The 17,800-nt window shown below is 46.2% G+C and overlaps 1 long non-coding RNA gene across 1 annotated transcript; it reads right to left on the bottom strand.

The window, feature by feature from the left end:
- Positions 1-1,792: 1,792 nt before the first annotated feature.
- Positions 1,793-16,517, bottom strand: LOC128851527 (uncharacterized). The gene is made up of 3 exons (XR_008448895.1): positions 16,238-16,517; positions 14,895-14,989; positions 1,793-4,002 (listed from the first exon to the last, which is right to left on the bottom strand). It is a non-coding gene; the product is annotated as an uncharacterized LOC128851527 (long non-coding RNA).
- Positions 16,518-17,800: the final 1,283 nt, after the last annotated feature.

The following is a 17,800-nucleotide window of genomic DNA, read 5'->3' as shown; positions in this document are numbered from 1 at the left end:
TCCAGACCCATCACCAGCTTCGTTCCCCTCTCTGGACATGCTGCAGCACCTCAATGTCCTTCTTATACTGAGGGGCCCAAAACTGAACACAGGAATAAAGTTGCAGCCTCAAAGAGGATCTGAGCATTGTGAATGACACACACCATTACTAGAGGACTTAAAAAGAGCTTGGTGACAAAAGGTCAATGAACTGCCACTCTCAGGAAATTTGTTGCCTATACATGTGCTCTCACAGCCCAGAAGCTCAAACACATCCTTGGCTGTATCAAAAGACGTTTGACCAGCAGACTGTGGCAAGGGATTCTTCCCATCTACTCAGCTCTCGTGAGACCCCACCAAGAGTCCTGTGTCCAGTTCTGGAACCCTCAACAGAAGAAGGATATGGAACTGTTGGAATGGGTCCAGAGAAGGCCACGAAGATGATCCAAGATCTGGGGCACCTCTGCTATGAGGAGGGGCTGAGAGAGTTGGGTTTCTTCAGCCTGGAGAAGAGAAGGATCTGGGGAGACATTATAGAAACCTTCCAGTACATGGGGCTATGGGAAAGCAAGGGATGAACTTTTTCCAAGGGCATATAGTGATGGGATGAGGGGAAAGGCTTTATGTTGAGGGGAGAAGATTTAGGCTAGACATTAGGAAGAAATTCTTCATGATGAGGATGATGAGGCACTGGCCCAGGTTGCCCAGGGAAGTTGTGGCTACCCTGTCCCTGGAGGTGCTCAAGGCCAGGCTGGATGGGGCCTTGAGCAGCCTGATCCGGTGGGAGGTGTCCCTGCCTTGGCAGGGGGTATTGAAACTAGAAGACCTTTGAGGTTCCTTCCAACCCAAATCATTCTATGACTTTGTGATATATCCCATCATGTGTCCCAGATATCTATTGTTAGTCCTAGAGGGAAATAAGGCAGCCCTGCTTTTCCTCCTTTGAACAGGGAACACAGCAGGCAGCGTTAGATGAGGACTGTCGAGACAGCCCATGCAGTGATGGACAAGTCAGAAGAACGGGTGGAAAATGGGAGCAAAGGCTACAAAATTTTAGCCACACTGAAAAGGAGTCAACAAGACCACCATGACCCTGTTAATCTCCATCTCTGGATGTTGCTTAGTGTCCATAAATCTACGTAGGCATGGACTTGTCTGCCTGATAGAGGAGAGGGAAGGAAGATGTACTTTATCTCTAGTCCCAGTGCTTTTGATGAGCTGCAGTATTGCCCTTCATACTCCTCCAGTCTCAATAAACCTGGCTAATTAGCATCCTGACCACTCAATTAATTAGGCAGTACACTTAATTATGACAAACTACATTATTCGCTATAGCCCAGAGTCCAATGGACATTAGCGTCAGGTTATGTTCAGTAACAATTTGATTTGAGAGGGAGTTTATTGACCAGAAAAGACATATGATGAGATTAAAATAATCAGTAGAACTAGCTCAGTGCTATTGGCTTGTCGTAACTGTGGACTTGGGTTATAAAGACATCGAGGATGGCCAAATTAGTCGCTTCATTCTCATTAAGTGCCACTGCATAAATGGAAAGATATTGGCAGAGTGGAAAGGGAGAGTCAGCCAAGCTACAAGAGAGTCTCAAATAAGATCATTGAATCACAGAATGGTTTTGGTTGGAAGGGACCTTAAAGATCATGCATTTCCAACCCCCCTGCCATGGGCAGGGACACTTCCCACTAAATCAAGCTGCTCAAGGCCCCATCCAACCTGGCCTTCAGCACCTCCAGAGAGGGGGCATCCACAGCTTCCCTGGGCAACCAGTGCCAGAGCCTCACCACCCTCATCAGGAAGAATTTCTTCCTAATGTTTAATCTAAATCTTCCCCCTTCAAATTTAAAGCCATTCTCCCTCATCCTACTACTCCCTGGCCTTGGAAAAAGTCCCTCCCTAACCTTCCTGTAGCCCCTTTCAGGTCTCCTTGGAGCCTTCTCTTCTCCAGGCTGAACAAGCCCAACTCTCTCAGCCTGTCCTCAGAGCAGAGGAACTCTATTCCTCTGATCATCTTTTTAGCTCTTCTCTGGACCCATTCCAGCAGTTCCATATCCTTCTTATGTGGAAGGTTACAGAACTGGACACAGGAGTCCAAGTCGGGTCTCACAAAAGCAGAGTAGAAGAGGTACAATTACCTCCCTCGATCTGCTGGCCACACAGAAGGGTGGGTTTGGTATTGCAATAGGGTCGGTTTGGTTTGGCTTCTTCTTTCTCTTGGTCATAATCCTGCTCTTTGCCAAAGATAAAGAAGAAGCCCAAAGACTTTGCTCCTCCCAGAGGGCAGTGGAAAAAAGCTTGCCCATATAAAAACATCCCTTAGGAAGGTGGCTGCCGTTTCCCCAAAAAAACATTTTTCAGTCTTTCTGAATATATGGCACTGATCTACCAGTTTTCCAACAGGGATCATATATGTTGCCATAGGGCTGAGCTAAGCCAGCCAGAGTACATCTACACAGCTGTGGTGGAGAGAGCCAGGCTGATCTCTGCTGCCCATTCACCCTGCTCACCTGCTAGTGAGGGCGCCCAGCACTGGTGATCATCACAGCAGGAGTTTATAGCCCAGCAAGCAGATGGGACCTGGATCTCCGTCCATCCCATCTGTCTTGAGAGGATCCCGTGCAAGGACAAGTCATAAGGAGTGGCTGAGAGAATTGGGATTGTTTCATCTGGATGAAAAGAGGTTGAGGGGAGACCTTATCCCTCCGTACAACTAGCCAAAAAGAGGAGATGGTGATGTGGCTGTTGGTCTCTTCTTCCAGGTAACAAGCAATAGGACAAGAGGAAATGGCTTCAAGCTGCGTCAGGGGAGGTATTAGGAAACATTTATTTACTGAGAGAGTAATGGATACCCCCTCCCTGGAGGTGTTGAAGGCAAGGTTGGATGGGGCCTTAAGCAGCCTGATCCAGTGGGAGGTGTCCCTGTCCATGGCAAGGGGGGTGGAATTCCATGATCTTTAAGGTCCCTTCAAACCCAAATCATCCTGTGAAAGAGTAGTAAAACATTGGAAGAGGCTGCCCAGGGAAGTGATGGCATCATCACTCCTCATAGGTGTTAAAAAAAATTGTAGTGCTTCAGGACATGATTTTGTAGCCATGGTGATGTTGGGCTGAGGGTTAGATTGGATGATCCTTGAAATCTTTTTCAAACATAATGATTCTATGATTCTAAGAGAAGGTGACCTGCAAAAGTCTTTTGTAGTAATGATAGCTGGGATTGATGGGCAGCCTGAACTGAGGAAGTGAAATCAACATGAGCATAGAGTCTTGGGGGATTCAGAGTCCTTCAGTGGTGCAGCTAAATCTTCCTCTTTCCTCCCCAACTTAGCTGATCAGCAAAACTATTTTGTCTTTTTTTTCATATTGCCTATTCTTTCATGAGTGATCACAGGTGATTCAGTCAGAAGTAGGGATGAACTCTTCATTGCAGGTTCAATACAAATGCAGATAATGAGCTCCGTGGATCTTGAAAGCTACTTCCTGACCTATAAACCTAGCCTACAAGCGAGACCTTGCCCTTATCAGTCAGCATTGAGGTTGTCCCCAGGAGAGATCTCTGCCAGCCTCCAGGTCACATCAAATATTGGTGGTTCATCTTCCTCAGTTGACCAGCCAAAGATAACCCCAGCAGACAGAGTGATGTTGCCACCGCAACTTTGTGGAGAATGTGGGAGCTGCAACCATCCCCAAAGGCTTCACCACCAGCAAGATAGTCCTGCTGGGACTCCTTGACCTGCTTTCTGGCTGACACTAAGACACCAACAGTACTTTTATTGAGGTGAAGAGCTTTGAGGATCCCTGTAGATATGGACAAGGGGTGAGAGAACCATGCGTATCACCTTGGAAATGGAGCATAAACATTGCAGTATAATAGACAGGAAGTAGCTTCTTGTTCTTTTTCTTCCTCAGAATCAAGAAATTAAGGGAATAATGCACTTTTCTTTGGATTCAGAGGATGTATTTGCTACCTGAATTTTAGCCCAGAGTCGGTTTCCTGATTCAACAGTCTTCTGTGGAAAGAAATCAGTGAAATGATCAGAACAGGGAAAGCTGGAAGACACCTAAACTGGGTGATGCACACACTCAACAAGTCAAGGAATAACCCCTTGAAAAAGAAAAACAAACCAACAACTCTTGGCATTTCCATTGCACCTTGGATCCCCCCCATATCTCCTGGCTGTGGTGGCCAAAAAGGTGGAAGGAGGCTACATTTATGGACCTCCTGCATCTCCTTCAAAGTTCCACAGGTTAAAGTTTTCACATAAATGTGCCTTCCCATTTGAAGAAGACACTCCAAAATGGCAATTTGGATGGGGCCAGCCTGCTCCAAGAGGCAACATGTTCACGGATAAGGGTTGCTGTCAGGACCAAGGAAGGGAGTCAACTCTGCCTTATTTACTGTTAGGGACATAATCCATCCCAGGCCACACCTGAGTATCTCATCAGTCCTTGTCTATCCCCAAACACTCTTAGTTTTTTCTTCCTATTCACATTTCCTTCCCAAGATCACCAGTATCATCAGCCAGATCTCTTGGCCTGGCACGGAGAAGGCAAAATCTTTCCACAGGACAATGAATCAGTCATATCTGAGGGGAGTTTTCCAAAAGACCGTACAAGTCACACAGTTTCCTTCCAGCTACATCCTCCTCCCAAACTGTCTGAAAGTTTAAAATACTCTGTGATATTCAAACAGATTTGATTTGATGGAGGATGAGGGTATGATTATTTCAAGATTATTGTGGGGGGTTAAATCATAGAATCAGAATTATTTGGGTTGGAAGGGACCTTAAAGTCCATCCAGTTCCAACTCCGTACCATGGGCAGGGACACTTCCCTATGGATCAGGTTGCTCAAAGCCTCATCCAGCCTGGCCTTGAACACATCCACAGCTTCTCAGGGCAACCTATGCGAGTGCCTCACCACCTTCATAGGAAAAAAATTCTTCCTAATGCTTTAACTAAATATTCCCTCTTTCAGCCTAAAACTGGTCCTTGACATCCTATCCCTGCCCTCCCTAATCAAAAGGACCTCCCCAATCAAGAGCGTCTCCCCAGCTTTTCTGGAGCCTCTTTCAGTACTGAAAGGTTGCTGTACGGTCTCCTCAGAGCCTTTTCTTCTCCAGGTTGAACAACCCCTACTCTCTCAGCCTGCCCTCATATGGGAACTGCTCCAGCCCTTGGATCATCTTCATGGCTTCTTCTGGACTTGCTCTAATAGATCCATGTCCTTCCTGTGCTTAGGACTCCAGAAATGAACTAAATTTGATTTGATGAAGGAAGGAGTGTTATTATTTTAAGGTTCTTTGCCTTTTTTTTGGCCAATATTTGACACAAACCTTTTCCTGTCCTGGAGAAACCATACTTCTCCCTCATCAGGAACTCAGGAATCAGAGCAGAAAATAAACCTAGTTTTTAAAAGGCTTTCCTGTGTGAAAGGGTAGAGGAGGGAAACATTCATATCCATCCTCAAAATGCACACATAGATTCTATACCAATTTTCAATGACTTATAATGCAGTAGGAAGTTGGGAGAAGTTGGCCAAGGGCAGAGTTAAGGCTGTTTGGATACTAGGAAACTCTACACCTTAAAATCTTGCATTGCTTTTTAAGTTCAACATTAACTCTGCACGTCTAATTTTATTGCCCTTGGCTCCATGATAATTGTAACATCTCTGTAATTTATTTTGCCATAATTACTGATATGCGCCGCCAACTTGAACTGTGTTTTAGGACTGATGTCATAGTCCCGTGAGAGGAGGCGGCAATCCCTTGTGTTGTAAATGGCTTGAAAGCCCTTGTTCCCACTTGGAAAAGTAAAGAGCACCCATTATTTTCTAAAACCAGCTCCAAACTATGGGCAGCAGTCCTATCAGGAACAACAATAGTACTTCTGAGAGACGGAGGTTTTTATAGAATCATGGAATGGTTTGGGTTGTAAGAGACCTTAATGACTGTCCAGTTCCAATCCCCCTTCCATGGTCAGAGATACCACCCACTGCATCAGGTTGCTCAAATCCCCATCCAACCCGGCCTTGAACATCTCCAGGAATGGGGCATCTACCACTTCCCTGGGCAACTTATACCAGTGCCTCATGACCCTCATCATGAAGAATTTCTTCCTAATGTCTAATGTAATCCTTTCCCCATCCTATTTCAAACCACCTCTGCTTGTCCTATCACAACAGGTTCTTGAAAATGTCCATTCCCAGCCTTCCTGTAGCCCCCTTTATTTACTGGAAGGTCGCTATAAGGTCTCCTCAGAACCTTGTCTTCTCCAGACTGAACACTCCAACTCTCTCAGCCTCTCCTCATAGCAGAGGGGCTCCAGTCTTCTGATCATCTTTGTAGCCTTCCTTTGGACCCATTCCAACAGTTCCATATCTTTCTTATGTTGGGGATTCCAGAACTGGACACAGGACTTCAGTTGGGCTCTCACAAGAGTGGAGTAGAGGAGCAGAATCCCCTCCCTCGCCCTGATGGCCATGTCTCCTGATGCAGGCCAGGACACAGTTGGCCTTCTGGGCTGCAAGCACACATTGCTGGCTCATGTCGAGCTTCTCATCAACCAGCACCCAAAGTCCTTCTCCTCAGGGCTGCTCTTTATCACCTCCCCCCTGCCCTGTATTGGTACCATAGTTTGCCCCAGCCTAGGTGTAGGACCTGACATTTGGCCTTGTTGAGCCTCATGAGGTTCACATAGGACCGCTTCTTCAGCTTTTCCAGGTCCTTCTGGATGACATCTCGTCCTTCTGGTATGACAACTGCCCCACTCAGGTAGATGTCATCTGCAAACTTGCTGATGGAGAACTGATTCTCTCTATCTGCATCATGGATGAATATATTAAACAACACTTGTCCCAGTACACATGCCTGAAGGCCACCACTTCTTCTCAGTTAGTGTCTGCATCCTTCAATGAAGGAGAATCTTTCAGTTACTAAGAGTAATGGAGAAAAGGAGAAATAACCATTAATGCTAAAGAATTAGTGCTAAAGAAAGCCTATTCAAATACAAAGTGTGTCCAATACTGAATGGACTTTCAGCAATACAGAGGACTCAGATCTACCTTTATTTTACTGTTAAGATCATAGAATCACTGGGTTGGAAAAGACTTTTAAGATACCCTAACCGTACCTGTCCATTACTAAACCATAGCTCTAAGTATTTCGTCTCTTAAACACCTCCAGAGATGAGGACTCAACCACCTCATTGGGCAGCCTCTGCCAGTGCCCAAGAACCCCTTCAGTGAAGAGATTTTTCCTAATGTCCAATCTGAACCTCCCTTGGTGCAACTTGTGGCCATTCCCTCTCATTCTATCACCTATCACTTGGGAGAAGACACCAACTCCCACCTCCTTTCAGGTAGTTGTAGAGAGTGGTGAAGTCTCCCTTTGTTCTTCTTTTCTCCAGACTAAACAAACCCAGTTTCCTCAGCAGCTCTTCATAAGACTTCTTCTCAATCTCCTTCACCAGCTTCCTTGCCCTTCTCTGGACACACTCCAGCTCCTCAATATCCTTCTTGGAGTGAGGAACCCAAAAGTGAACCCAGGATTCAAGATGCAGCCTCACCAATGCTGAGTACAGTGGCACTATCACTTCCCTAGTCCTGCTGGCTGTGCTATTTCTTATACAACCAAGATGCTATTGGCCTTCTTCGGCTTCTTGGCAAAGAAAAGATTGGAAAAGAAAAATTGAAAGCAAAGAGAAAAGTGATGGGTACCCAACACCAGCCTAAATTAATATTTCATTTCTAGGCTAATGAAGAAGTTTGCTGTTAATTCACATAAAATATTGCTGGTTTCCATAGAGCAAGGACAGTGATTTGGGAAGGACTGGTCGTCTCTCCCTTATAGAGCAGAGAAGTGAGGTCTCTGTTTCTAGGGTCTGGAGAACAAGTCTTATAAGGAACAGATGAGGGAACTGGGATTGTATAGTCTGGAGAAGAGAAGGCTAGGGAGAGATCTCATAGCTCTCTACAACTACCTAATAGGAGGCTGTGGTGAGGTGGGTGTTGGTCTCGTCTCCCAAGTAACCAACAATAGGACAAGAGGAAATGCCCTCAAGTTGCACCAGGGGAGGTTTAGACTAGATATTAGGAAATATTTCTTCAAGAAAAGAGTGGTGAAGCGTTGGAAGAGGCTTCCCAGGGCGGTGATGGAGTCTACATCCATGGAGAGGTTCTGAAAACGTGTAGACATGGCACTTTGGGACATGGTTTAGTAGGCATGGTGATATTGGGCTGATGGTTGGAGCTGGCGACCTTAGAGGTCTTTTCCAACCTTAATGATTTTGTCATTCTACGACTCTAAAGCAAATATCAGTTGCTGCCTCTCCTGTCAGGTGTGTATGTATATGCTCTGCATGCATGGGTTGCACTGCCTTTATGCTCATATGGCTCATGGTCTCCAGCTGACATTGACCCCTAGGGCTTGGGACAGCCTAGCCCAGGGCTGGTGCCTCACACACATGGACTGTTCTTTCCACAGCAGCATCCCACACAGACAGGCATTTAGTACAGCATCCAGAGGTAGAGCCACATCTTTATGTAGCATTATATGCAGATGCATGAGGACGTATCGTGTGCTCTGCCAAAGAGGAACTCCATGCCTTTCTCTAGATGTCACCTTCTTAATCTGCGATGTAACTCCATGTCATGTAACATTGTTTGCTACAGCATTGGTCTCAGGCATGAGAAAAAACCTGAGATGGGAGCGCAGCCCTCATTTGGCCAAGTTTTTGATACATACAGCTTGCAGCATGTCTTTCATGTGGTGTCCCACTCAGGATTTTTGTGATACCTCTGCTTATGACAGTTTACCATGAAGAGTTAACGCTGGACACCTGAAGTTGTCCAGGCTTGATAAAAACATATTTACAAATTTTTATCCCAGATGGAGAGGACATTTGTTCACGCTAATCTGTGCTCAGAACTTTCAGGAGCTGTCTGAACCATGGAGTCTTCTTAGCAAGTCCCAGAACCCCTTTTCCCATCCCCAGGAATCAGAGGCAAAACTCAACCACATGGGCCCAAATGAACCACATTTCATTTTCCCGTGAATAATTTCCCTTGGGTAAGAAAAGTTGGACCAAAGAAAGAGCTGTTTTAGTTCTGTGAAATGGAGGGAGATGGATGGGTAGGTAGACAGAGCCATGAGTATGAGAAAACCCAAGACCTTCATTTCTGCTATCCTGTAGAAATGAAGCTCAGGAGAAAATGTTGAACTCAGAGACAATCCCTCAGTGAGGGTGAGACACAAATCAGGAAGAAGATAGCTCCTCTCTCCAGATCTCTGCTGCAGATGGTACAAAGACATCAGTTGGTCTACATGTTAAGAGATTATCACTCACTAATCTCCCAGAGAGCAGAGCGTGGGGAAAAATTATGAGTTTTAACAATATCGAAGCATTTCTCAGATACATTACAATTTCATTGACTTTTTTTTTTTGTGTGTGTGTGTGTTCTTAAGTTCCCTTCCTAATTCCAAGAAATGCATTAAAAGAGACATTTGCATTTTGCAGCTGGAAACAACTATTCAAATTCATATTGGAAAAAAAGAAGGCAAATCTTGCAGCCAACTTGGAGCATCCCTAATTGAACAACGTCGCAGCCTACTCACAACCAAATATCTCAATTGGCCAAGGTAATGTTTTTCCAACTAGTCAGTCTACTGAAGCACATAAAGAAATATTTGTTTCCATTCCAGTCCAATTTCAAGAATACTGATGAACCTGATGTTTTGATATCTTTGCTGCTTCAAGAACATACCCAAATTTTCTTCCTGTCCGAATTTCCCTTCTGGGTTTGTGTTGTTCTCTGTCCAGCACCATCAACCACCAAATCATAGAATCATAGAATGGTTTGGGTTGGAAGGAAACTTAAAGATCATCCAGTTCCAACCCCCCTGACATGGGCAGGGACAAGTCCCACTACACCAGGCTGCTCAAGGCCCCATCCAACCTGGCCTTGAACATTTCCATAGATGGAGTAGCCATAACCTCCCTGGGCAACCTGTGCCAGTGTCTCACCACTGTCATTGTGATGAATTTCTTCCTAATGTCTAGTCTAAATTCTATCCCTTCCAATTTAAAGCCATTCTCCCTCATGTTGTCACTGCATGCCCTTGGAAAACTTCCCTCCCCAGCTTTCCTGGAGCCCCTTCAGGTACTGGAAGGCCAGTATAAGTTCTCAGAGCCTTCTCTTCTCAAGGTTGGACAACCTGAACACACTCAGCCGGTTTTCACAGTAGAGGTGTTTCAGCCCTGTGATTACAGCCCTACTCTGGACCCATCACAATCTGAATGAACCTGCAGGTTTGGGCGGGCTTGTTGCATCACTACAAAGAGCACCATGCACCAGTGTCCGTGTTCATCCCCCTATATCTTCAGCCCATCCCTGACTTCAGCTGATCAACTTTGGCCCCTCAACAATCACATGGGTTTGGCTCTCATGTGACTTCCAAAGACACCTGGACCAACAGCTTCAAATCTGGGATGGACTCGTCCCCAGTTTCTTTCTCACAAACAAGGACATATTGCTGGCTACACCCTGCTCACAGATAGTCATATCACACTACAGTTTATTTTACCCTTGACAACAGTTCCTGGTTCCATCACTGAGTTCAGCCACAGGCAGACCTTTTCCATGGACTTTAGGGTTGGATCACAGCAGAGGAATATGCTTTTTCACAGAGATGTTCTGAACATTGAGCCTTTCAGAGGTTCATTTCCTGAGGTCCCTGTTGCCTGCAGAGGAGGACCCAAGGGGAAGGACCACTATCTGACCAAGAGCAGGCTGGGTTGGTATCAAGTGGATGTTACAGCACACTCTCTGTTGATTGACTTACATGGAAAGGTGTGGACAAGAGAAGGACAGAAGTCAAGAATTCCTCCCCAGCCACATCTACCCAACACCAACAGGGGTATGAGCAGCCGCCCCTTGTGAGCCCACTCTGCTGCCCTTCCCAAGTTGCTCAACAGGAGTGCTTTTGACTGTCTGGAAACTGGAGGGACTTGGGCAGCCTGGGAAGTTGGAAGAGAACAGATTTAATTTGTTTTATGTTTCTTAATGATAGCATTTCACCTGGAGGGTTTACACCATTCCTCAAACCACTACCCATCTGCAAATGACACAAGGTGTAAATTTTTGGGTTGACCTATAAAGGGATAGGAGTTGGACTCAATGATCCTTGTGGTTCCTTCTAACTCAGGTCATTCTGTGACTCTGTGAAAGTTGGTTCCTTCTCACTAGCTCCAGATGTTACCCTACGCAAGATACATGAAAGTCGGGAAGGAATCACAGAATGGTTTGGGCTGGAAAGGACCTTAAGCTCATCCAGTTCCAACCCCTCGGCCATGGGCAGGAGCACCTTCCACTGTATGAAGTTGCTCACAGGTTCATCCAGCCTGGCTTTGAACAACTCCATGGATGGGACATGCATGACTTCTCTGGGCAACCTGTGCCACTGACTCACCACTCTCACAATAAAACACTTCTTCTTGATATCTGATTCAAATCTCCCCTCTTTCAGCTTCGAAGTGTTACCTGTTGTCCTATCACTGCACTCCTTGATAAAAAGCCCTATGATAAATCATGGGTGGATTCCTAGAACGCAGCTTGAAACAGTGCTGCATCTGGACCAGCTGCAGGCAGGGGAGGGCAACATGGCAATGAGGAAACATGAGAATCTGGGGGGGGTTGGAACTGGATGGGCTTTAAGGTCCCTTTCATATGATTCTATGATCATCTGCTTCATCCAATGGAGAGCCTGCAGGTCGGCAATGAGAAAAAGCACTTAGCAGGCAAGGCAAAAGCTCATGCCAGAGTTTGAAAATGGGGAACATGAGCTTGCAAAGGAGGCACTGTGACAGGGGAGGCAAATTTAGGAACAGATAAAAAGGGACGAAAAGGGAAAGGGACATTTTGCTTTACAGAACAAGAGGCACCGAAGCACATTCTTCAGTGGTTTGTGGGTTGCAGAGGCAGAAGCAATAATTTGCTCTACTGACTCTTTGGGAGGGAACAGTCCTCTCTCTGTCTCACCCCTTCTCTCTCTCTCTCCCTTCCTCTCAGACAATCAAGTGAATTAAGTTTGCAGAGTTACGTAGGAGGCATCGGGCGTCAGATACAATTACTCACCCGCTGCATCATAATTACTGTAAATGGTCCATTAAAGGAAAATTATCATCAATATGATATTATCAGACAGTGAGTAAATGAATAAAGGAAAGTGCTTATTCTTCCATTGTCCTGTTAATAGAGACGTCTTTGAAATTGATAACGTGAAGGATGCCACCTCACTGGGGACTGTGGGCGAGCAGGATGCAGAGGGGGACTATGGGTGATGACACACAAACGCAACCCACATTTTGGAATGGAGGTGCAAATGCAGATGTCAACCTTAATCTGATTGTCTAAGCTATAGAGAAGGAAAATAGATGGGGACTCTTGGACAAAGTGTCGTCTCTGTTCAAGACACCTTCACACCACTGTGCATTCTGACTAAGGGATCCATGATTGTCTTCTGCAAATGGTGCTTCAAACTCAGTGCCAACAAATTTTAAAGGAGAAGAATCCAACCAAACATGCAAAGCCAGACCAGGGTTTTACAGATCATCAGCATAACCTTGATGTGAGGAGACCTCTTCCTTGATGTCTGCACCTGGAGATGAGGGAATCAGAGTTGCTCATCACCTTTGCACTCATGATGCTGAAATTAGGTCACAGCTGCAGAAAAACATCAACTCTTTGCGGACCTGGATCAGTAAAGATGATGCTTTTGTGCACTGCTGGGCTCTGAGACTTGAATAATTCTAGGAAGACAGGGACTGAGAGCAGTCCTGAAGAGAAGGACCTGGGGGTACTGGTGGATGTAAAGCTGGATGTGTGGTGGTAGCGCTTGCAGCCCAGAAAGCCAACTGTATCCTGGCCTGCATCCAAAGCAGAATTGCCACCAAGATAAAGGAGGTGATTCTCCCCCGCTGTTCTGCTTTGGTGAGGCCCTGCTGGAGCAGCGTGTCCAGCCTTGGGGCCTTCAGCAAAGGGAAGATGAAGACTTGTCGCAGTGGGTCCAGAGGAGGGCACAGAAGTGATCAGAGGAATGAACACTTCTCTTATGAAGAAATGTTAAGAGAGTCGAGGCTCCTCATTCTGGGGAAGAGAAGGCTTTGGAGAGACCTTCTTGTGGCCTTTGTGTATTTAAAGAAGACCAATAAGAAAGATAGGGACAGAGTTATTAGCAGGGCTTGTTACAATAGGACAAGGGGTTTAAACCAAAAAAAAAAAAAAGGGATTAAGATATAAGGATAAGGATATAAGGAAGAAATACTTTAGAGTGAGGGTGGTGAAACCCTGGCACAGTTTGCCTAGAGATGTGGTAGATGTCCACTCCTTGAAAACATTCAAGGTTAGGTTGGGTGGGGGCTCTGAGGATCATGATCTATTTGAAGAAGTTCCTGCTCTGGAAATGGAAATCTTCCTGGCAGAAAAGAACATGTGGGTGCTGGTCAACAGCAGCTGAATATGAGCCAGCATGCACTCAGGTGGCCAAGCAGGCCGACAGCATCCTGGCCTGGATCAGACATGGTGTGGCCAGCAGGAGTAGGAAAGTGATTGTGCCCCTGTACTCAGTGCTGGTGAGGCTGCACCTCTAATACTGTGTTCTGTTTTGGGCCTCTTACTAGAAGAAAGACGTTGAATGGTTGGACCCGATGATCCAGTGGGTCCTTTCCAACCTGGTGATTCTATGATTCTATGATTCTATGAGGGACTGGATTTCACCCAGAGAAGGGCAACAAAGCTGACGAAAGGATCTGGAGCCCAGGGGTTATAGGGAGAGGCTCGGGCAACCGGAGCTGTTTAGTCTGGAGGAAAAGAGACTGAGGAGTGACCTCATTACTCTCTTCAGCTCCCTGAAAGGAGGTTGTAGTGACATGGGTGTTGATCTCTTCTCCCAAGTGACAAGTGATAGGGTGAGAGGAAATGGCCTCAAGTTGTGCCAGAGAAGGTTTAGGCTAGATATTAGGAAACATTCATTTACCAAAAAAGTGATCAAGCATTGTAAGAGGCTGCCCAGGGAAGCGGTTGAGTCCCCATTCCTGGAGGGATTTAAAAACTGTGTAGACATAGTGCTTAGGGACCTGGTTCAGTGGCTTGGCAGTGTTAGGCTGGAGTCAATGATCTAAAAGGTCTTTTTCAACCTAAACAGTTGTATGATTCTATGATCTTAGTTCCTTGTGGGCTCTCTTGAACCTTCCTCTGGAAGAGCTGTTTCCAGCTGAACAGATTCTGAATCTGAATTTTGGGGAAAACACACCAAACTTTTTCAAACCTTCCAGCTTTCAAATCCAGAAGAACTCTTGTGCAATCAGACAGGTCTAGTTCTACAATAGATGTGTTTTACCCATGTCTATCCATGTTTATCTATAACCATGTCATGGAGATCTGGATAAAAGACATTTTGATGGCATTCCTCTGGTTAAACAGTGTGTCTGCAGTGGAGACATCTGCATCGCAGGCCCCCATTCCTATTGTTGGAAAATGAGCTGATACAATTAACAGCGCGAAAGGAACTTTTCCACTCTCCCTAAAGTAGAAAACTACATCTGAGATGATCATTTACTCTCATAGATTTGTGGATGGCACAGATCCTAGCCTCTGGTTGTAACAGAGCCTAAACAACCTGTTCAGATAGAGACACCTGTATGAAGACTCATGAAACAGAAGGGATGAATCCCAACCCTTAAGTGACTGAGGGAAGGACACCTATGAGTGATTCAGCAGAGTGATATCTAGATGCGACTCTTGGTCTTATATGACTGTGATTACAATGTGATAACCCATTTCAGTCGTCAGACCCAGAGACAGGATGTAACCCCATGCTCCAAGCTCTAAAACGAAACATCTTTACCTGGGTATTTACAGTCACCTTCTCTCATGTTCCTCCAGAAATATTTTCCTCAAGAAATTGCTCTCATGAGACCTCACCTGGAGCCCTGTAGTCATCTGCACAGAAAGGACATGGATCTGTTGGAGTGAGTCCAGAGAAGACCACAAAGATGACCCAAGGGTTTGAGCAGCCCTGCTATGAGAACAGGCTGAGAGAATTGGAGTTGGTTAGCCTGGAAAAGAGAAGGTTTCACTGAGATATTACAGCAGCCTTCCAGTACTGCAAGGAGCTCCGAGAAAGCTGGGGAGGGGCTTTTGATCAAGGAGTGCAGAGATAGGAAAAGGGTTAATGGTTTTAAGCTAAAAAGAGGGGAGATTTAGATGACATCTTAGTAAGAAATTTTGACTGTGAGGGTGGCGAGGCACTGGAAGAGGTTGCCCAGAGAAGCTGCAGCTGCCGCATCCCTGGAGATGTTCAAAGCCAAGTTGGATGAGGCTTTGAGCAACCTGATCCAGTAGGAGGTATCCCTACCCCTGGCAGGGGAGTTGGATCATCTTTAAGGTCCCTTCCAACCCAAAGCATTCTGATTCTGTGATCTGTCTTTGCGTGAAAGGAGTGGAGCATTGCAGTCCTAAGTTATCACAATGTCTACGCTGAAACATTATACATCCTTGTTTGAAAGGGTGGTCTGAATCATAGTGAGACCCACTTGAAAAAGTAGAAAGTAACCGGAAGACATCATCCACATCCCTAGGGCTCTGATCAGTCCCAGACTGGGATGTCCGTGAACAAGCAAGAGATGCTGCTCCAAGGTAAAGTGTCAAGTGGAAATAGGGATGAAAGCAAAGCCAGCTACAGTCACCTCAGCTGCAGGGCCAAGGTTGAGTTGACTAACAGACTCTGAGTGAGAATCATAGAATCATAGAGTGGGTTGGAAGGGACCTTAACAATCATGCAGTTCCAAACAGTCTGCCACAGGCAAGGACACCTCCCACTGGACCAGGCCGCTCAAGGCCCCATCCAACTTGGGCTTGAACACTTCTAGGGAGGGGGCATCTACAACTTCTCTGGGCAAAACTGTATCAATGTCTCAATTTCTTCTTAATGTGTCATCTAATTCTTCCCCCTTCCAATTCAAAGGAATTCTCCCTCCTCCTATCAGTACAGACCCTTGGAAAAAGTCACTCCCCAGCTTTCCTAGAGCCCCTTCAGGTACAGAAAGGCTGCTCTAAGGTCTCCTTGGAGTCTTCTCTCCCCAGGCTGAGCAACCCCAACTCTCAGCCTGTCCTCAGAGCAGAGAAGTTCCAGTCCTCTGATCATCTCCGTAGCCCTAAGCAGAAGCAATAGAAACACCCACCACTTACACGCTGCTGTGACCAGGTATATCAGGGCTGCCTTCTCCCTCCTCCAGCACATCCGTGGCCAGACACCAGGATGACAAGGACCCTTGTAAGGCCATGGTGAAGTAGATGGGCTCTGCCCAGGGCAAACAGCCCCACTCTCTGGTTCTTCATGCTCTGCCAAGAGTCCCCTCTTCCAAGAGGGCCGGAGATAGGTAGCCTTCACTGAAGAGTGAGCATCTGGCCAGAGCAGGAATCTGCCTGAGGGGCCAGGTTTGGTAAAGCGGCCTGGAGCTGCATCGGTCTCAAGTGTAGAAAATAGTCAGTGAAGGGAGTAAAGCGGATCTGCTGCTATTCATTTCACAGCTGTAGTGGGATTAGTGGAACGAGGGCGATGGGGTAAGCTGCCCCTTTTATCTCATTCAAACATGTTGCTAATTCAGCAGAGCACCGCAGCCAGGAGCAGCTCCCAGCCTAATCCACTGTATCATTCTCACCCAGCGTGAAGAAACGAGAATTTTAATCCGCTCCCCACCCCCCCACACCCCATCAGCTGCTTCAGCGGGCTCTGCCTGGCCTTACCAGGCATGGGGACCCACTCCACGCCTGGCACTGTTTTCTCCAGCCTCATTGACCAGCTCTCTGGAGGCTGAGAGAGGTAGCTTCTAGCTCCCACCTTCTGCTCCATGGACTAAATAGGGCTGTTGGTGGTCCCAAACAACACCAGGCTCCTGAGAGGCCACGGGAACAAAACATCAAGAGTAAATGTGTCTTAAGGGGTTTCAACTGACTGTTTTGTCATGTGGGTCAGGTTGTTCTAAGGATCTTCTTCCAAGCAGAGAAAAATGGCAGTGGAAAGGTGGTGTTTCTGCAGCAAACAGCAAAGCACCATGCAAGGTGTCACAGGAACAGATGTTGGCCCAGACAGACCTCCAGACCTAGGAATTCAGAAAGAGGACAAACCAGCAGGTGACATAAGATGTGTTGTCCAGATCTCCACCACCTTGTGGCTCTCCTTTGAAGGATAGCTGTAATTCTGCAGGAGGGTCAAAGCTCCCTTCCAGTTGTCATCATCTTCTCAGAGCACATGCAACAAACTGTGAGATGTCTTCCTTTCTCTGGAAACACAGTCGTTAAACCAGCTTCCAACACAAGAAATGCTACTTGAGATACCTTCCTTCTCAAAGCCAGACCTTCTGTACTCCCAGACATTTCAGCCTTGCCTTCAATCCAAGGAAATGTTGATCCATGGTCCCATCACCTGTTCTCACCTGTGAGCCTTAAAGCATTTTAAGAACTGAGGCATCATAGCCCAATGCGACAAATGACAAAAATGAAGTGGCTCTGACTTGCCACAGGTCACACAGCTGGCAGACTCTGAAACTCAAGCAGAAGTTCAGAGCCTAAACACAAAGAAGAACCCAGGTGTTTTGGTTTGAACATTCAAGGCTGTGCCCAAGCACAAATTTTAACTCATAGGCACAATTTTCAATGCCTATTGTAGACTTCACAAAAAATTAGTTCATGTAGAGCCATACAATCCCAGAAAGCTTTGGATTGGAAGAGACTTTAAAGAACATCCACTTC

This window comes from Cuculus canorus, chromosome 2 (genome assembly GCF_017976375.1).
Source record: "Cuculus canorus isolate bCucCan1 chromosome 2, bCucCan1.pri, whole genome shotgun sequence".
Classification (NCBI taxonomy): Eukaryota; Metazoa; Chordata; class Aves; order Cuculiformes; family Cuculidae; genus Cuculus; species Cuculus canorus.
This window is presented reverse-complemented; position numbering and strand designations above follow the sequence as displayed.